This window comes from Microtus oregoni, unplaced genomic scaffold, assembly GCF_018167655.1.
Source record: "Microtus oregoni isolate MIOR12 unplaced genomic scaffold, Mior012 000017F_ref0000208, whole genome shotgun sequence".
In the NCBI taxonomy this organism is placed as follows: domain Eukaryota; kingdom Metazoa; phylum Chordata; class Mammalia; order Rodentia; family Cricetidae; genus Microtus; species Microtus oregoni.
The window spans coordinates 2372399-2386056 of NW_024543076.1; the positions used below are offsets into that span (position 1 = coordinate 2372399).

The 13658-nt window shown below is 52.8% G+C and overlaps 1 protein-coding gene across 1 annotated transcript in view; it reads left to right on the forward strand.

Moving 5' to 3' along the window:
* Positions 1-535: 535 nt before the first annotated feature.
* Coro2a (coronin 2A) overlaps positions 536-13658 on the forward strand; it is a 50888-nt gene continuing 37765 nt past the window's right edge. The window contains exon 1 of the mRNA XM_041667504.1: positions 536-685. The gene's annotated coding sequence lies outside the window, so the exon portion shown is untranslated. The remainder of the gene's footprint in view (positions 686-13658) is intronic.

A 13658-nucleotide genomic window follows, 5' to 3' on the forward strand; every position in this document is an offset into this window, starting at 1 on the left:
TGTTAGGTCAATGTAATAATACGTCTACTTATTCAATATATACAGCACCTACTATGTGCCTGGTACCGCGCTAGCACCGCCCCCCACCACCACCAAATGCGTCACTACAAGACACGAAGAACTCTTTCTAAGATAAGTGGCGTGGCGTAGTTATTACGAAGACGCGAACGTCCCATCTTCCATGTTCTGTGTGCATAGGGCTGATAGCGGGCTAGGCTGGGCAGCAGCGCCCCCTATTGCCAACTGCGGGAGAAGGGTCTCCCTCCCGGGTGCGCAGCCGCCCTCCGCTTCCCGGTTCTCCCGCCGCCTGCGGAGCCGCGGTGCGGGCGCTCGCTGCGTGATCCAGCCAGGAGCCACCTGGGAGGCAGACGCGGTGACTGTCTTCATCTCAGCAAGGGCAAACTGAGGCTCGGGACCAGAGTGCCACCCAAAGCCTGCCGCTAGAGCGTGCGGGAGGCGAGAGCGTGTGCACGCGGGACGAGATCCGAGCTGCGGGCGGCGGGCGGCGCACAGGCGGGGCCTCCCCGTCCCGCCCCGCCCCGGCTCCGGCCCCACCCGGCCCGGTCCCGCCCGCCGGGCTGCGCGGGGAGGTGGCGGCGCTGGGCGCGGGGACTCGGCGGGCGGCTCGGAGCGCGGAGCGGGAGCTGGAGCCGCCGCCGCCGCCACTTGCGCGGCCGCCAACAAGGTAGGGTGGGACAGAGCCAGGCGGGACGCGCGCTGCTCCCGGGTTGCGGCCAGGCGGCGGGAGGGATGCTGCCCCCTGCACCACGAGACCTATCTTCTAGCCCCCTGCACCACCTCACACAAAGCCCTGCCCCACTCCGGTCCTCAGTTTCCCCAACGGGATAGCGGTGCGGCCGCCCCCTCAACGGGTGACTAGCAGCAGCGACCCTGTTTGGGCTCCAGGGGCTCGGGGCTAGTCCGCACCGCCCGCGCCTCCTGCAGCGGTGAGCGGCCCGCCCTGGGCGCGGCAGCCAGTCCCGACAGGCCCAAGTGTGGCCCTGGTGCCCCGTGGACCCGAGTCGTGATTGTTCCTGACCTGGCGGGGTTATCCGCGGGGCTTCAGCTTCCAGTCCCTGCCTGCCGAGGGGACCTGGGCGCGCGGGTGGGGCGAGCAGTCTGCCATCCAGACCAGCCTTACGCCTGGAGCTGGAGGAGGAGCCCGGCTCTGGCGGTGGCCAGATCTCAGGGGCAGGAGCCCAGTTCTGTGTACCAGTCTGGTGGGACAGGGTTGACTCTGCTACAGAGAGTCCAGGAGGGCAGTATTTCTCTGGGTTGGGAGACAGAGCACTTGTCTACGGGTGCAGTGGCTCTAAGGTCTGTGAAGACCTCTGCCTTGGGGCTAGGACCGTTCTATAAAGATGCCCCTGGATGAAGGTCTTGTGTTGCATTCTTCTTGCGATGGGGATCTCATTAGCTGAAACTGGGAAGCCTGCTCCCACTGCAGCTGTAGCCCTAGCTAGTGTCCTTTAGACAGCATCTGGCCTTTCTGCCCCGGAGTCTGCCCTGTGCATATGGTCCAGGGGCTTGCTTGTAACCATCTGCCTCGGCATAGGAATGTGTCCTTATGCTGTCTTCGCCTTCCGACATCTCTTGTGGTATGTGGTGGGAGAGAAGGACCTGGTCCATCTCTGGTCCTTTCTGCCCCATTTCCTGGCATTTGTCCCGATTGAGGAACAGGTTCGGCGCCTGCTGATTTCCTCTCTCCCTCCCCCTCACTTGTCGAAAGCCAGCTTCTACAAAACTCGTACCTTCCAGGGTAGGAGCGTTAAGATTAGAATTATTAAGCAAAAGGAACAGAAATATAGGAGAAATAAGAGACAGAAACCCAGAACAGCCTCGGGAGGGACGCTCAGAGAATACTGAGTTCTCCTCATTTAGCCTTCCCCACGCCCATCTACTTCACTCCAAAAAGGGAGAGGAGATGTGGTAGATTTCGTTAACATGATATAAAGAATAGACTTGAATTCTCCAACCTTTGGTCCACCTTTACCTCCAAAATACTAATTAACCACGCCGTAGGTCAGCATCTCACCTGTTGTCAACAACTTTGAGAGAGCAAAAATAAGCTCAGACTCTCTGACCTCCAGTCAGGGTGGGACAGGCTCCCGTCAGTGTGTGCCCTGACCCTCACTCAAGGGATTTCTTAGGGCTGAAAAGGGGACTTGCCCCCTCCCGGCATCCGGGCAGGTGGTGAACCCAGTGTCATCCTAAGTCTACAGGCAGAGGGCTGGGTGGGCATTGTAAGGTGCCATGGTATTCCAGGGCTGAGGCAAGGTGGCAGGGACCTTGCCCCTTGGCCCCTAACCTGGAGCTTCACTGCCAATGAGTGTTATTATCCTCTCATAAAGGGAGGCTAAGTATAAGTGTGGCTGTGCCAGAGCCCGGCACCAGCTTGGAGGCCTAAGTACTACCTGAGTCCCCTGTCATTGTGTACCTGTGTGATCTGCAAGGCCACTGGATGGTGCCTGAGGAAGGCAGGTTCGGGTTATTACAAAGCCATACTTTAAAAATAGACTGTGGAGTTGTGGGTTATCTGCCTTGAAAGGGGGCTCTAGAAATCACCTCATCCAATCTCCTTATTCTATGGGTAGCTATCACCTGTCCCTGAAGGGGATGTGACTGGTAAAAGCCATACAACAACCAGCCAGGAATCCTAATTCTAAGCAGGGCGCGTTTAGCCGCTAGCGTGCAGCCCAGTGGGTAGAGTGCTTCCCTAGCTGTGTGAAGCCCAGTGCCATCTCAGAATAGACTGAGCATGGTGACTCACGTCTGTAATTCTTCCACTTGGAGGTGGAGGAAGGAGGATCGGGAGTTCAAGACCACCCTCTGCTACAAATCAAGATCTAGGACTGCCTGGGATGTGCGCCTCCAATTTAAAGTGGGCTGGAGTAAAAAATGTATCATAAGTGAAACTCTTATTGCTTTGTAAAAGCAGCAAGATATAAACATAAAAGGTTAAAACTCCTCCCTGGCAGGGCTGCAAGGATTAGCCTGGGGTGTGTCATCCTCCCATCGAAACAAAAGTCTACTCAGTGGATCTGCCTGCCCTTTGCTCCCAGGCCTCTCCTTCCTCGGGGACTTTACCCTAAGGCGGTCACTAGAGAGACAGGTACTTATTACTACTATCTCGAAGTTGCCTGACCCTGAAGAAGCAAGTCGAGGCTTCTGAAACATTTTATTTGAAGAAAAGTGGTGTCAAAGTGACAACAGTGAAGTTCCCACCACTGCCCCAATGATCAATCAGGCGGGAAGACCCTGCAGCAAGGTCCAGACTCCCACCCCACTGTGTGGCCTCAGGTCAGCCCTGCTCCTCAGCACCTCACTTTCTCCCTTGTGAAGTGGGTGTGCCCTTGGCAGGAACTGCACCTCACTTTCTCCCTTGTGAAGTGGGCGTGGCCTTGGTGGTGGCTGCATCTGCTCAGCTCAGCTAATGGAGCCTTTTACTGGAGGAGCTGAGCGCTCTGGACATCCTGAGATTGTGACACCCTCCCTCCCCCAGAGATAAGTGTCCTCCCTCAGGGAGGGTTGCCAGCTCCCCTCAAGGAGTTCTGCTTGAAGCCTTTGCTCTTTTGAAATAGCTCTGATTCAGGCCTTGGGGAGCTTTTCCTCTTCTCTGCCAGTCACAGGGGGACCCCAGATGCTACTGCTTTCCTTACGAGGCAGAAGCTTCACCTTTAGGACTGGAGGGAAGAACTTGGCAGCCGCTGCAGCCGCGGGACTAGGAGCCTTCACTCTGTCTCTGGATGCCTCCTGGGGACCTGCAAGGGGCTTACACGTTAGTTTAACTCCAGAAAGGCTTATGTCCAACTTTTTTTTTTTTACTTACAAAAATTGTGTGGTTCAGCCTAAGTAGAAAAGGGTATAATTAAAGATGTAATTACGGTTCCTTACAATAAGGGTGGGGTAGGGGACTGGGAAGGTGTGATTTGAGACTCAAGGAGGCCTTGAGTCAGACAATACAGTACTCGCAACCGCAGGGCTAAAGTGCTCTCTGTTGGACACTCCAGACCTCTGTCCCCAGTGTTTACCAAACACCTCCACCGTAAACAAAACACTCAAAGAAGATGCCCTGAAGGAGTCTGCAGTCTGTCTGAAAGGGACAGAAGGCAGAAGGTGACAAAGGAAAGAAAACAAAGAAATCAGGCAGGAACAAGGAGTTTGACCACAGAAAGAGGGATTGCCATTTTAGGCAGGGGTCTGCCGGGCTCGCTAAGAGGGTGACTTGGGCAAATGGGGTTGAGCTATGGAGGAGGAGCCAGTAAAAGGGCCCTGAGGTAGGTGGGTACAGGGAAGACCAGGAAAGCGGGTAAAAAGAGTGAGGCAGAGAAGAAGGGCAGAGGTCACGGTCCTTCCGTGTGCAGTGTGGAAGCCTACAAGTTAGTGAGAGAGGTACTATTTTTATGCCTTTTTCGGTTAAAACAAACAAGAGGTACAGAGAGGTTTGGAAACTTCCAGTTCTGTCTGAGAGAAAAGCTAAGGCTTCTGGCGCAAGGCAGTGGGAGCCATGCAGGCTTTTGCGCTAGTGGGATTCCCCAAGATCGCTGTGATCTGCCGAGTTCATTGGTTGAAACCGGCACCCCCGGTAATGGCATGGAAGGAGGCGATTGGGTCAGGGAGACAGAACACTTCTGATAAGGGTTCGGGTCCCTGCAAAAGAGGTCCCCTGAGACACACCATTAGGCAGGCACCCTTCCCTGACCCCGGAAGCTGGCCCTCCCGCACACTCCCAGTCTGCAGCCTTATCTTGGCCTCCGGGCTCCAGTAACAGTGAGAACTGCATTGTGTGATTCACAGGCCACCATTCATGGCACCTTGTTACCAGGTCTCAGGGTGGCTGTCACAGAGCCCAGACCTAGGCGAGGAGGGTGGGCGTGAGCTGGGGCCAGAGGAACTGTTGATCTCCGTGTTTGCAGAACAATAGTGGGCCTGGCAGGTAAACAGCAGGAGAGGAGACCAGGCTGGCCCGGCTTCCTGACTACTCTAGGCAGGTGAAGGATTTACACCCCTAGCTCACTCCAGCCACAGGTGAGGGTCTGGGCAGGAGGAGGGTAGATACTAGTACCTGCTTTTATCTTTCCTGTGCTTCCTTTTGTGCTTCCTTTGGTTTGGTTTTTTTTTTTTCTCAAATATTTATTTATTTATTTATTTATTTATTTATTATATTATGTGTATAGCATTCCTTCCACGTGTGCCTGCAAGCCAGAAGGGGGCGCCAGGTCTCATTATAGATGGCTGTAAGCCACCATGTGGTTGCTGGGAATTGAACTCAGGACCTCTAGAAGAGCAGTCAGTGCTCTTAACCTCTGAGCCATCTCTCCAGCCCCCTTTGGTTTGGTTTTGATTCTTTTTGGAGACAGTGTGTTGCTCTGTATTCCAGGCCAGCCCCTAGGCTCACAGCAGTCCCCCTGCCTCAGCCTCCCCAGTGCTGGTATTGCAGTTGGGAGCCACTATGCCTGGATTCTCATTTTTAAATGGATCTGTTATGTTATAGGTAGACTGTGTCTCAATAAAGTTAACTTACAAAGAACCTTCTCTTGGTTTTTCTGCTATGCCTATTTGATGATAGTGGATAAAACATTAGAAAAGAGGGAAAGTAGAAAATTAATGTCCAGTGTCCTCTTGTCCTGGGTCATCAGTGTGATCTCCCTGTGGAGAGGTTTCTTCCTTTTGGACACTGCCACCCCTATTCTGCAGATGAAAGACTAGGGCCCCCGTGTTGCCCAGGGGCTCACTTTTATACCGTGCCATCTGCCTGCAGAGTTTAGATCTGGCACTGTTCTCTGTGTCTGAAGGCAAAACCCAGAGTGCCCAAATTGGCACGTTTCATTGAGTCACCCCCACCACCCACCCACCCAGCCTACTCCTAGTCACGTCCCAAGTGCAGCAAGAGGGACCTTGTCCAAGGGTTCCGCAGACTAAGGTCTAATTCCAAAGAGAAACCAGGCAGAGGAGAACCTGTGTGGGATTCTCACCACAGCTGCTTCTAGCCTGGCCTGGAGCCCAGAGAGCTTGTAGAGAGTTGGCAGGTGTCATGACCCTGTCCCCCAGGGAGTCCTAGGTACTTCAAGGAGGCCTGAGCCAGAGTCTCATCCTTCAGCCCTTGTTGGGAGGTGGCAGGGAAAGGGGAAAGGGCGGAACTTTGCCACAGTCACGCCGCCCCTCCCCCTGAGGACTTTTCTCCTGCGACCTCACTGCATTTCTCTCCAGCACTGGGCCAACACGCCCTGGCAGCCAGCCACTGCCCAGGGTGCAGCCGTCCAGTTCCATCCAGCTCAGCCTTAACTGATCTTAGGCCAGGGTCTTTGCATGCTCATCTCAATGTATCATGATGGCACCAATCACTGGCTTGGAGGACATGTGTGGCGAGTACTTGACAGGGCTTGGTATGTGGGTGCTCAATATATGGACAGGTCCTGCAGCTACCCGGGCGGGGGGGGGGGGGGATGGCCAAACTCGTGGACTGAGCTCCCTCAATCTCCTGCCAAGCTCCCCTCCCCAGCCTGTGCCAGAGAAGACAAGCATGAGCTTCAGGGTGAGACCCAGTGTCCAAGGTTGTAGATAAAGGGCTTGGTGGGGTGGAAGGAATACTTGCTGTAGGAAAAGGGCCTGGCCTTGCCACTGTGGTGTGCCTCTGTTATGCCGCAGTACCCCCTCGGCAAGATGAAGTTTTCCCCCAGGCTTATTGATCGTGGTTACCACCATCCGCTGAGGTGCTTCTGAGTTTACAGGGAGGGAGGGATAAGCCAGAATCGGCACCACCCTCAGTCTTTCACAGCCCCAGGGGGAGCCATGGCTACCTACCATCCATAGCTGGAAACCAGGAATCTCCTAGCTAGGACTTCCAATCCAGCCTGGGAGGGGTGGGAGCCCAGGAAGACAGCCTGGAGAAGGTGTGGAGTCAGCCACCTCTAAAGGTCAGACACGGTGTACCTCACCCATCTCTCCAACCTTTGTTTCTCCCTTTATAAAAACAGGAATGGTTGGGCTGGAATGTGGCTTAATTGGCAGAGTGCTTATCTAGCATGTAGGAACTCTGGGTTCAATTTCCAGTATCCCATAAACTGGGTGTGGTAGCCGTGTCCTCATCCCAACACTTGGGAGATGGAGGCAGGAGGATCTTTAAGTTCAGGACTGTATGGCAAGTCTGAGGCCAATGTGGGATGCCTGAGAGTATTACAAAAACTGGGAGCGTGCGGATAAGTGCGTGTTGCGCTGAGTGCACCGGCCTGTATAGAGTCACAGGCCTTGAAGGATATGTAGGTGCTCTTGACCTGCACAGCGCCGGGCATCCCTCCCATTGTGCTTGATCCTGAGTTCTGGAGTATCCAGGCAGGGGGCGCTTCCGGTGTGTCGTGCAAGTTCTGTGACCAAACTGGACAGGCAGATGTCCACCACTGCCCTCAGGCTGCTTGACTGAAGAGTTCCAGAGAAAGTCTGCTATAGTTCACTTGCAGGGGGCCCTGGTGGCCGCTGTCACTCAGTCACCAATCACAGCCCCCTGGGGAAGAGAAATGTCTGTGCCAATAAGACCCGTGAGGCTCACAGTGTTGCCCCCACTGGTGAAGGCCCCTGGAACCTGCCTGAGGGGCTGTAGGGAGCTGCCAGGCGCTGGGGTGGGGTGTCATGACGTCATAATGAGGACCAGCCTACCAGAGACAGGCCCAAGGTGGCATGGTATTGAAAAGAGAACAGTCTGGGGGCAGAAGGAGCGTGTTTGAGTTCAGATATGAAAAAAGGACATGTGTGCATACGTAAATGTAGAAAAACATTCGAGCCAGGCTTGGTGATGCAGATCATAATCTTAGACGTCTAGGAGGCTGAGACAGGGATTGCGAGTTGAAAACTAGACATTTAGATTGTGTCTCCTGCAGCAACAAAGAGGGCTGCCAGTGTATCTCAGTGGGAGAGCGCTTACCTGGCACATATGATGCTCAAGGTTTGACCCTCAGTACCAAGGAGGGTGGAGGGTAGGAAGACTATTCAGACATCTGTCTGGGGATCTTCAGTGGTAAGGTGGTGTTTTCTGTGTTTTGAATCTTCTAGACATGTACCCATTTTCCTGCTATAATTGTTGTGCTCTCTGTATCTGTACCGTGGGTACAGCGAGCCATAAGACGCAGTTGGCATCAGCAGGCCAGAAGGTGAAGTACTCTTCAGGTCAGAGCGACAGGGCACATCATGAGGCCTCGATGCCGTTTCCAGGGACAGCTGTATGGAAATACCCAGAGGAGAGGTCTCACATCTCTGGGACTGCAGACACAATTGCAGTCAGGAGCAAAAGACCAGACCCAGGAGGTGGGGGTCCTGCTATAAGTGGAGCCCTCCCTCTGAGTGGGGCTGAGATAGCTGGCATGGATCTGGGGACACCAGGGTGGGCAGGGGCCCCAAGCCTTGGGGTCTTTGATGCATCAGAAGCCAGGATAATGAAAGGGGCCCCGTTCCCTGAGCGTCATGGGGCCTGGGTCTTTGTTCCTTGGAACACACAGACTTTCAGCCACTTTGCACAGTAGAAGAAGCTAAGCTACTATATTGATTTGATGTGGTTTTTGAGACAGGGTTTTGCTATATAGCCCTAGCAGATAGGCTACTTATTATACAGCCCATGCTAGCCCGGAGCTCCTGGCAAGCCTTTTGCCTCAGCTTCTGGAGTGCTGGTGTATGCTACCATGCCTGGCTCCCATCTAGACGTGTGTGTGTGTGTGTGTGTGTGTGTGTGTGTGTGTGTGTGTGATGAGTGTTTTGTCTACCCACGAATATCTGTGCATGACTTTAATACCTGGCGCTCGCAGAGTCTAGAAGACGGTGTTGTTGGAATTAAAGATTGTTGTAAGCTACCATGTGGGTGCTGGGGATTAAACCCGGGTCCTCTGGAAAAGCAGCCACTGCCCTTAACCACTGAACCATCTCTTCAGCCCTACATTTAGACTCCTACATCTCTCCTCTCTAATCCCCATAGCAGCTTCACGCTAGATTAGAGGCACAGCTTGATTCACCCCTGCTCACACTAGGTCCTGCCTCTAAAGAGCTTCCTCATCCACAGCAGGTGCTGTCTCCAGGGACAGCTGCATGGAAACACCCCAGCTTAGGGCAGGGGCACATGCCCACACTGGAGCAGTTCAGACGGCCCAGTAGGGTGCCCATTAAACATCCTGGCAGTGGTCAGAGATAATGGCAGGCAGGAGATTGGAGATCTTGGAGAGCTTGCTGGCCACCCACTAGCCTCACCCCTGCTGTCACGGTTACCCAGAGTGGCTTGGCTAGCGGCCCACCTGGAGAAAAGCAGGGATATTTACTCTCCACGGGATGCTGGAGTGTGGCCCAGACTAGATCTGCTCTTCACTCCCTACATTGTTACTGTTTTTCTGTTCTGTCTTTGAGACAAGGTTGCACTGTGTAGCCCCAACTAGCTTGGAACTTGCTATGTGTATCAGGACTCAGGGCTGAGTGTGGGCACAGTGAAAGGGCATTGTGGCAAGCAGGAGGCCCTGGGCTCCACTCCCAGCACCAAAAAGAAAAGATCCAGGGTCACTTCTGATTGTCAGGTGTGGACACTCAGCTCCCCAGTCAGTATCTGGCAGATCTGTGTGTCTCATGATTCAGGAATCTCTGGGGAGCAGGGGATACACCAGAAAGTGGTGATAGGGACCGCTATGTTTAGTAGGATAGCCCAATTAGTTTACCATGGTTGATTAATCCAGACTAATGCTCAGATTAACAGATATATTAACCACCCATTATCTAACTTGACCTGACTAACTTTTCTCCAAGGGACAAGTTTTTTGCTTATTTGTTTGGTTGTTTTTGTTTGTTTGTTCTTTGAAACAGGGTTTCTCTGTGTAGCCCTGGTTGTCATAGAACTCATTGTGTAGACCTGTAGCTTGAGGCTGGCCTCAAACTCAGAGATCTGTCTGTCTCTGCCTCATGAGCGCTGGGACTAAAGGTGTGCATCACCGCCCACCCACCACAAGTGTTTGCATTGTTTAATTATACTCTGCTCATGTATTTGGTGTGTGAGGTATGCACGTGTGTGGAGGTCAGAGGACAACTGAGGAGTCTGTTCTCTCTTTCTACCATGCGGGACCTGGACGTTAAACTCAGGAACTCGGGTTGTCAGACTTGGTGGCAGTCACTTTCACACACTGAGCTATCTTGCCAGCCACCTAAGAAAAGTGGTTTTGAGAGAACTGGTTCTGATAACATACCTGTAATCACAGCAGTCAGGAGCCTGAGGCAGGAGGATCACCACAAGTTTGAGGCTAGTCTGGGCTATGCCATGAGTCTCTCTCTCTCCCCCTCCTACCCTCCTTTCTTCCTTCCCACAGTCCCCACACACAAACAAAACTAAAAACAGTTTAATTGTCCTGACCACACCACCCCTGTGGCTTTTTCACTTGGGGACAGTAGTCAAAGGGCAGATTGACAGCTGTTCTGAGTAGCTCTCACATATGCGTCATATCTTTTAGTGATGGGTTCTGGCATTTAATATGAAATACTGGCTGTCAGGCAGTGGTGGCACACGCTTTAAGTCCCAGCACTTGGGAGGCAGAGATAGGCAGATCTCTGACCAGCCTGGTCTACAAAGCGTGTTCCGGGACAGCCAGAGCTACACAGAGAAACCCTGTCTCAAAATAGATAGATAGATAGATAGATAGATAGATAGATAGATAGATAAAATAAAAATAATGAAACAAAACACTGGAGTGCAATCTCAGGAGCTCCACCCTTTAAAGGAGCAGTGCTGGAAACTTTGGAAGCTGGAGCTGGAGAGCTGGCTCAGCAGTTTGAAAGAGCACCAGCTTCTATTGCAGAAGACCAGCTTTTGATTCCCAGCACTCACACAGGGTTCACAACTGTCTGTAGCTCCACTTCCAGGGAATCTGATGCCTCTTCTGACCTCCAAAACCACCAGGCACACACATGCTGTACAGGCATATGCGGGCAAAACACCTATACACATAAAAATAATGCTTTTTAAAGTCTGGAAGTCTCGTGGTACTCAAGTGTAATACGAACGCACATGAGGAGCAGACTGCAAAGTTGCCATCTACTACACAGCCGGTATGAGGCCAACCTAGGATATATGAGAACCTGTTTCAGATAAAACAAACAAAAATTCAAAGCCTGTTCTAAACTTGTGGTCTCTTGGCTTCACCCCATCACTGTTACGTATTTGCACATGCGCATACACGTGCATGCTTGCAAACACAGACACGCCCACACTGGCTACCCTGGGTTCACAGAGCCCAACCCAGCGTTGACCGAACAGCCTTGGGAAGATGCTGGTTGAAGCAGTGTGTTCAGGTTCACACCATAGCGCTTAGGGCTGCTGGCCTGGCCAGCAGGAAAGACATCCTTGGGTTTGTCTTCTCTCCTGGCCACCATAAGCCCCATGTTTCCAACACAAGCCGCTCTCAGTTGAAGCATCTCACCTTTCAAAGGCCTGAGCACAAAGCCAGGGGAGGTGGCACACACCCACTTGTAGCCCCAACCTGTGGGAAGCTGCAGCAGGGCTGTGTGTTCAAGACCAGCCTGGGCCACATAACAAGGCCCTTCCTTGAAAGGGGAAAGAAGATCTGACCTCCAGGAGGATGCTGATAATGTGAATGACCCCTGACCTCTCACAGAAGGCCTTTTCTCCTTCACTTGCCATCCTTGGAATTTGGCCCTCCACAGACGAGTCCCCACTATGACTTAGAGTGACCGATAAGAGGGAAAATATTTGGTGCTGTAACCAGGCCCAGAATGAAAGGAAACTTTGTTCGCTGCCCTAGAAGACTCCCAGGCCTGCATCCTGTTCCCAGGATGCTCTGGGTGGCTACTAGCGTGCTGACTCGGTTTCCCCTCCTGGGGCTTGCCAGTGTGATCACTCTAAGTTGTGGAGGACCTGTTGTATGGTGCGTGTGGATGTGTGTGAACACACCAGGATCCAAACTGGGCGAGATAACAGCTCTACACACTAAGGGAAGATACCATGAGAGGAAATTAAAAAAAAAAAAAAGTCCCAAAAGCCGGGCATGGTGGTGCATGTCTTTATTTCCAGCACCTGGGAGGCAGAGGCTGGCAAATCTCTGTGCATTTGAGGCCAGCCTGGTCTACAAAGTGAGTTCCAGGACAGCTAGGGCTGTACAGAGAAACTCTGTTCCCTAAGAGTTTCCCTAAGGGAGGGAGGGAGGGAGGGAGGGAGGGATGAAGGCAGGCAGAAAGACAGAAAGAGAGTCCCAGGAGATAAATTCCAGCCTGAACTGGAGCCATCCCAGTAGTCTGTGGTCAGGGAACTCTGATGTCTGTGAGGCTGTCACTGTAGAAGCCACAGATGGCTGGTGGGGCTCCGGGGACTGATGGCAACAGCAGAAGCCAGAAAATTCCATTCCCAAAGGAGTGAGTTCTCCATTACTGGCAAGATGCAAGCCCCAAAACCTCAGAGTTAAGCAGGAAAGGTGTGGAATGGGAGGCAGGGAGCCAGGCCGGCCCCGACTGAGCCTGGTTCACTCTGGGACTCTGGGCCTTCCTTTTGCTTCCTTGTGCAGTGCCAGGCCCGACTGAGAGGAAGAGCTAGTGGGTCTGTAGAGAATTAGATTCTCAGTGAGTCAGCATGGCGAGGTGCAGGATACAACAGACTTTCTCCGATTTCATCTCATTATAGGGACATAGCACACACACTCACACGCGTGCGCACACACACTCACACACACACACACACATGCACATGTCCAAAGTGCTGCCTCAGAGTAAAGGAACATGGCCTCGTTTGTCCTGCTCCATCCCTGTCTGAGTCCAGGACACTTTTTTACTGCAGATGGCTTAGATCTGAGCCTGGCTCATGGCAAGGACTCAGTAAAAGGCTCCATTCTTTACACCTTTAATTTTTGGCCTTTAATTCTCTATATAGTTGAGGATTACCTTGAAATTCTGATCTTCCTCTCTCTACTTCTCAAGTGGCTGAGATAACAGGTGTGTACCACCACGCTTGGATTTCTGCAGCGCTGGTGACCCACCCCAGGGTTTCATGCATTCTAGGCAACCACTCTACCAAACTGTGCCACGGCCCCAGCCCAGAGCTCTTTATTTAAAGCAACTATATCTTTTGAGTCACTTTGGACCAGGCAAGATGCCAAGGATTTGATAGATGTTAAAGCATCTTCCAAACGAAGAAACCAAGGGAGGCTTCCCTGCCCATGTGTGGTGGGATGAAGTGTGAGCCTGGCAGGTGGGCTCTCAACCACATCCCTAATGGTTGCATGCATGGACCGCCATGTTTCCTAAGTAAATCAAGCCCCTTTTTCCCATTCTCCCTTCAAGGCTCCCTGCAACCTCAAGAGGGCAATCTGAATGCTAATGTATTCCCTTTTATTAGATGAAGTACAGGGGCCAGGGATCTTCCTTCTCTAGTGGGACAGTGGTTGGGAAGAGCCTTCACTGCCTGGACCATCGGGCATCTTCTCAGGAAGAGAAGACCTGTCAGTCACCAGGCTCCCTGTGCCAGGGTCCCTCTACCCCCAAAAAGGCCGTGAGTAGCCAAGAAGACAAAGATAAGACGGCATCAGTGGGGAGCCACTTGTCTCAGCCCCCACCTCTAAGTCCACATCAGGAACTGGCTCTGAGGCCCAGGAAAAGCTGGAGGTTGGGAGCTCCGCAGGGAAGTGGATGGGAAAAAT